This window comes from Mus musculus, chromosome 12, assembly GCF_000001635.26.
Source record: "Mus musculus strain C57BL/6J chromosome 12, GRCm38.p6 C57BL/6J".
In the NCBI taxonomy this organism is placed as follows: domain Eukaryota; kingdom Metazoa; phylum Chordata; class Mammalia; order Rodentia; family Muridae; genus Mus; species Mus musculus.
The window spans coordinates 88,585,806-88,592,380 of NC_000078.6; the positions used below are offsets into that span (position 1 = coordinate 88,585,806).

General features: G+C 40.6%; 1 pseudogene; it reads right to left on the minus strand.

Annotated features, from left to right (window-relative positions):
• Nucleotides 1–2,806: 2,806 nt before the first annotated feature.
• Gm19540 lies at nucleotides 2,807–6,172 on the minus strand (annotated as a pseudogene).
• Nucleotides 6,173–6,575: the final 403 nt, after the last annotated feature.

The window sequence follows — 6,575 nt, forward strand, 5'->3', positions numbered from 1 at the left end:
GAAATGATGCAGCTATTGACCTGGAAGCTTCATCCCTACTAGCTAGCGTTCACACTACTGAGCGGTGCTATGCATGTTACTGGAGGAGAAAAGTTATCACCCGTCTTTCCCACTTGTGAACAGTAACAACCTGCTTGGCAAGATTTGCCCACTGGTGCAGCAATGACATGCGTGCCATGAGTCACAAACCACTCTCTCTCATTGTGGTTAAGTTCCACTCCAAAAGATGCAACCCATACCAGTTATTAGAGCCAAGAACCTGTGGCTAGAGGGGTCATAAGCCATAGGGGAGAACCTACAACTGTTACTCTGCTACGAGGACATAGGATTAGAACCACATATTTTAATATACAAGTTGATGCCTTTTCTTTGAAGTAGAATCTTGCTGTGGCACACAGACAGGCCTAAAATTTACTGTGTGTGGTGGTTTGAATGTGTTTGGTCCAGGGAGTGGCACTATTACAAGGTGTGGCTTTGCTGGAGAAAGTGTGTCACTTTGGGTGTGGGCTTTGAGACCCTTTTCTTAAGTGCCTGTCAATCTTTAGTCTGCCTTTGGAACAAGAGGTAGAACTACTAGCTCCTTCAGCACCATGCCTGCCTGGATGCAGCCATGCTTCTCACTATGATGATAATGGACTGAACCTCAGAACCTGTAAGGCAACCCCAATTAAATGTTGTCCTTTATAAGACTTACCTTGGTCATGGGGTCTCTTTAGAGCAATGGAAACACTAATTGAGACACTAGACTGGCCTTAAATGGGGGAGTCCTCTGCCTTTGTCTCCTGAATGCTGAGGTTTTAACTGTTGTAATAGGGGACAGTGAGAAGTTGTAGTTGTATGATTATATATGTGCGTTGCATGTTGGTATACATGAACACACATGCTCATATGTAGAGGTTAGACTTTGATGTCAGATGTCTTTTTCTATTGTTAGCCACATTATTCTTTGAGACGATGTCTTCTACTGAATCGGAAGCTCACTGGTATGGTCAGGCTTGCTAGTCAGTAAGCCTCAAATAATCCCCTGTCTCTGAGTCTACATGCATCACTACTCTGAGCTTTATACATGGGAATACATCAGGGATCCAAACTTAGCCCTCTCCCCATTCCAAAGAACCTATATTTTAAAATTTTTTATTTTCCCCATTACAACAATGTTGACATATTTTTACTTACATATTTGCTAGCTGCATTTCGTTTTATGTGACCCTTCCTATATTTTGGCCTAATTTAATTGTGTTAATCTTATTATTAAAGTGTAGGAGTTTTTCAGATAAGTACTATACACAGACATACACATATACATACATGTGTATACATACATACATACATACATACATACATATCTGCCTATGGCTTGCCTTCATTTCTATTTTTAAATGCTATCTCAAGAATGGAGGGCTTTAATTTTGACCTGTTTCAATTTATTGATTGTTTTCTCTTTAGAATACACGCTTTTGGATATTAAGAATTCTTTGCCTATATTAAGGGCAGAGACTCTTTTACTCTGTTTTCTTCTACAAGTTTTTAGTCTAGTTTGTCTTGTAATCAATTTTAAGTTCGTTTCTGTTTCTAGTGTAAGGCAAATTTCAAGGTTTAATTTTTTTTCTTTGTGGGTATTCAATTGTTCTAGCAGCTTTTGGGAATCTTTTCCTATTGGATTGCCTGGCCATCTTTGTCAAAAATCAATTGACCATAGATGAGTGGGTTTATTTCTGGACTCTTTATTCTGTTCCATTGATCCATATGTCTCCACTCTGTTAATAGCACACTGTCCTTATTACTGTAGCTTTATAGTAAATCTTAGAATAGTATAGTTCTTACATTATTTTAGGATGTAGTGTAGGAGGAGATAGTCCTAGTCCTCCAGATTTGTTACTCTTTCTCAAAGCCATTTGAGTTATTTTAAGTCCAAAACATTTACATATAGATTTTATTATCGGCTCATCAACTTTTGCTTTAAAAAGACCTGTTGGCTCTGTGATTGAGATTACACTGAAGTTCTGCCTGCTGGAAAGCATTGACACATCAGTATTGACAGAGACCACTAAGAGATAGACATCACACATACCTTCATTAATTTATGTCTTTCAGTCTTTTTAGAATATTTTCACAATATTTTATTTTTTCATTGTGTGGAGTTTACATATTTTTACTAATTTATCCACAATGTTTAATGTTTTCTGATGCTGCCAAAAGTGATATTTGTGGTAACCAGCTTGCAAAGTGCCTCCCCAATGACCTGTCCCTCATGGGATTTTTGTCTCATATAGTGGCTTTTTCATATGCAGTACACGTGACCAGTAGCATGTGGCTGAAGTGCTGGAAGGCTTTCTGTGAGATTCAGTGTTAAGAGGCGCCATGGCTCCTGCTTCGTTTGGTGGTGGACTGTGCTCAGCAGAGGTGGGAGAAGCTCTGTTAGAAGGTACCTTCAGACTTTTTATGCAGGCAATCATATCACTTGTGTCAGATAGCTTTAGTTTTTACCAAATTTGGATGCATAATCAAAGTGCTTAGGAGTTTCATGATATTGTTGTGTAATAGGTGAGGGCAAGCACTCATTTACTTTACTTTGTTGATACTTCTATGCATGTTATGCTCATGAGTGCATGTATATGTGCACCTGAAGGTGTACCACGGCACTGTGGAGGTCAGAGCTCAAGAGCTGGTTGTCTTCTTCTACCATGTGGCTTCCAGGGCTTGGACTCCATTTGTAAGGCTTGACTGTAAGCACTATTTGCCCACTAAGCCATCTCACCAGTCCTGAGAGCAGACATTCTTACCATGTCTTTAACCAATAGACATTTTATTGTTCTTGGTGCATCTTCTTACATAATTCTTTAAGAGTTGCTTCTTTTGCTCTTAGAATTTGCTTAAGTCTTCTTATTTTTTCATCCTTGATGGTTCCTTCTCGTCCTGGTGGTGTCACTGGAAAAATATCTCCAGTATGGTTTTTATTAAATTAATTACTTTGTTCAAAAGATGTGCTTGAGCCCAGGCTGGCCTCAAACTTGTGATCCTCCTGCCTCTGCCTCCTTCAGCAAATCCTACAGGTGTGCACCACTGGCAGGAGTCCCCTGAGAGGCTCTGCTAGAGCCCGATCAACACAGATATGGATGCTTGCAGCCAACCATCAGATTGAGCACGGGGACCTGGATGAAGGACTGAAGGAGATGAAAGGGTTTGCAACCCCATAGGAAGAACAACGTCAACCAACCAGACTCACCCAGAGCTCCCAAGGCCTAAACCACCAACCAAAGAATACACATGATGGGACCCATGGCTCCAGCTGCATAGGTAGCAGAGGACAGCCTTATCTGGTATCAATGGGAGGGGAGGCCCTTGGTCCTGTGGAGACTGGATGCCTCAATGTGGGAGAATGCTAGGGCAGTGAGGCAGGAGTGGGTAGGTGGGTGGGTGAATGTGGAGGTCCCTTACAGAAGCAGGGGGAGAGGGTATGGGATAGGGGATTTGTGTGTGTGTGGAGCTGGGAAGGGGGATAACATTTGAAATGTAAATAAATAAAATAGCCAACAATAAAAACAAAGATGTCCTTGAACTTTATGTGTCCTTTTCCTGCTTTTCATGAGAGCAGTGCTCCACCTCAGTTCTCTTGTCTTCCTTGGTTGTGCTATGGCTTGTGACAATGTTATATTGTGATATGGTAAAATACTGATGTCTGGGAAATACTGCTAAGGAGCTGGGAACTAGCAACATCAGTTCCACTCATGACATTTATGACCATGTCACTAGCACTTTCGATTTTTCTTTTTTATGTAACCCACCTTCTTCATGGTTTCTTTTCTTTTCTTTTCTTTTCTTAGAAAAACTGTTTTTTCCTTTGTCCTTCACTAGAAAGTCTGCATCTTTGTAAGAACTACTTTTCACCAAACTGTTAAAGGAATCAAAACCTTTTTCTAGAGATGGTCAGGAATTAGAGTAAGATATACTCTTAAGTCTTTAGTGAGACCAAATAACTTTAAAAAAAAAAAAGATTTATTTTTTATTTCATGTATGTGGACACATTCTCACTGTCTTCAGACACACCAGAAGAGGGCATCAGATCCCATTACAGATGGTTGTGAGCCACCATGTGCTTGCTGGGAATTGAACTCAGGACCTCTGGAAGAGCAGTCAGTGCTCTTAACTGCTGAACCATCTCTGCAGTCTGAGTCCAAATATCTTTTTAAGTTCCACATTATTCTTCAGATGTGTTGCCTTAGTAGGGCTTCCTTGAGAATATTTCTTGTTACTTTTTTCTTGAATATCTTTTTAAAAATATTGATGACATCTCATATTGTGTCAGTGAGAGCCTGAATATCCCTCTTTGGTTTTCAGAAAGACAATCTGGAGACTATTAGGTATTTTAGGTGGGTGGGAGGGGACAGGGCAGTGAGTAGTATCGGGACAGGATCTGAGAACCAGAGTATAAGTGTGGAGCCACAGCCACTGAGGGGAGCAAACAGAAGTACATGACTGAAGATAGTCAAGAGGGCAGGTCCTGAAGTTTTATTATAAATCATTTTCTAATATTTTTTCCAAATTTATTTAAAATATTTTTTTTTATTTTTGTTTTCTAATAGGAATAGTTACATTGATTGAATTTTGAATGTCAGACCAGCTTGGAATTCCTGAGACAGACTCCACTTGGTCATAATGCATGATTTGTTTCAGAGAATCTCTCTCTCTCTCTCTCTCTCTCTCTCTCTCTCTCTCTCTCTCTCTCTCTCATGCTTTAAGACATCTGGATTTCATGCATCTGAGAAAGGACAGGATGGTTTGGCTGGGGCCAGTGGTATCTTGATGTCTGAATGTATGTATGGGAACTTTTGGAACCCTTCAAGATCTGTCTAAGAAGAGAGGTGTGGGGATTGTGGGAGACTGCTGATAGTTTCCTGCTTCCTTGGGTGAATATATATGTTAGAGTCAGTTTTGTTTGGGGGGGAGGAAGAGCAGAAAACCCCAAGAGTGGAGAAGGACCCAGTGTGCAAGCCTCAGCTTTCTGTTATCCAACTAGCGCCTATGTGAAACAAGGTCTGCAGATCACCGGTCCCACAATTGTTAAGAAGCAGCTTCCAGAATCTTCTTTCCTATCTAGGAGAAAAAATAGTAATTTAGGCAGAAAAGGACATTATTGGGAGGTATTTTTTACAGGATGTTTCCTAATGAATTCTGGAGATTCAGAAAGCATAGGTTTCCAATCACTGCCAGCTCTGCAGTCTCTCTCTGCCCACTGTCACGCTGCTGAACTCTTGATCCTGCAGTGACCCGTGCTCTATCTCAGGCACGTTTATATAGAGAAAGACTCCATGTCTCATGCAGAAGCATCCACTTGGCCAAGTCTAGGTCAGTCTTTGTTAGCCTGCTGGAGCATGGGAATGGGCTCTACCTTTCAGACTTTAGAGTGAGATGCGGCCTCCTTTTTAAAATAGAGCAACTCTTTAAGAGTCTGGCCTTCCTAACATGATATTCACTATGAAACATAGGCAATGGGGTGTAAGCTTTGGGACAGCTATATAATATGCCCATAACACTGTGCCCTTTTCCTTAACAGTGTGTTGAGAGGCATATTCCTCCCTCCATCTCCCAGCTTTTGGTAGTATGATACCATCCCAATTGTTTTTACAGATACCTTTGCTTGTGTATTGATTTTCTAGGCATTGACTTATCAGCCTTAACTAATTTGATTCTGGCTTGATTATATCTCTTCATAGTACATTGAGTCCAGTTGAGGGGCAAAGGGTATTTGCTGAAAACTCCATGTTCCTCTCTTTGAGACTCTAGAAAGACAAAGCTGGCTTTGGGATATTACAATCGTTTGTTTTTACTCAGGAACATATACATTAGGAAAAGCCTTCCTTGGTTTAGTATTCTAGTCTTGTTATGATTTTTCTACATTAAAACTAAGAGATCTGGTGCCAAGTTGGCGATGTTGAGAGTTGGAACCTAGTGGGAGATGGTGGGGTCGTGAGGGTGGAGCCCTCGTAAATGGATGAGAGGCATTCTTGCATGAGTGAGTTCTTGCTTTCAGGGAGCAGATTAGTTACTACAAAAGCAGGTTGTCATAGTGTGTGTTTGGTTTTCTGTTAGGTTCATATATAGATAAGCTTATTTACCCTTCCACCATGAGTAAGTACCCTAAGGCAGACTCCAGATGGGGCAATTGCATCATAGTGTCTCCAGCACTATGAGCCAAGACAAACTTTTCTATTTAAGTAAAGAAAAGTCTTAAATCTCAATATATTCTGCTACAGCAGCATGAAAGAGTCCAAGCCACTTGTCTATGAAGCTAGGGTGAGTGTTTATATATTATGAGGTAGGGGACTGAGACTCTAAAAGGGAAACTTCCCTTATCTCTGTTTTTACCTTTTACAATTTCATTCTCTACAATTTAGTGCATGGATATAATGTGTTCTGATCATACTTATCTCCTGGTAACTCTCTCTTAACCCCCTCCTACTCCTGCCTATGGGCTTTTCTCAGACAGTCCCTATGGTGGTTTGAATGAACAAACTCACTTATTTGAACATTTAGTTCCTGTTTGCGGATATTATAGAACCATTAACAGGTGGAGT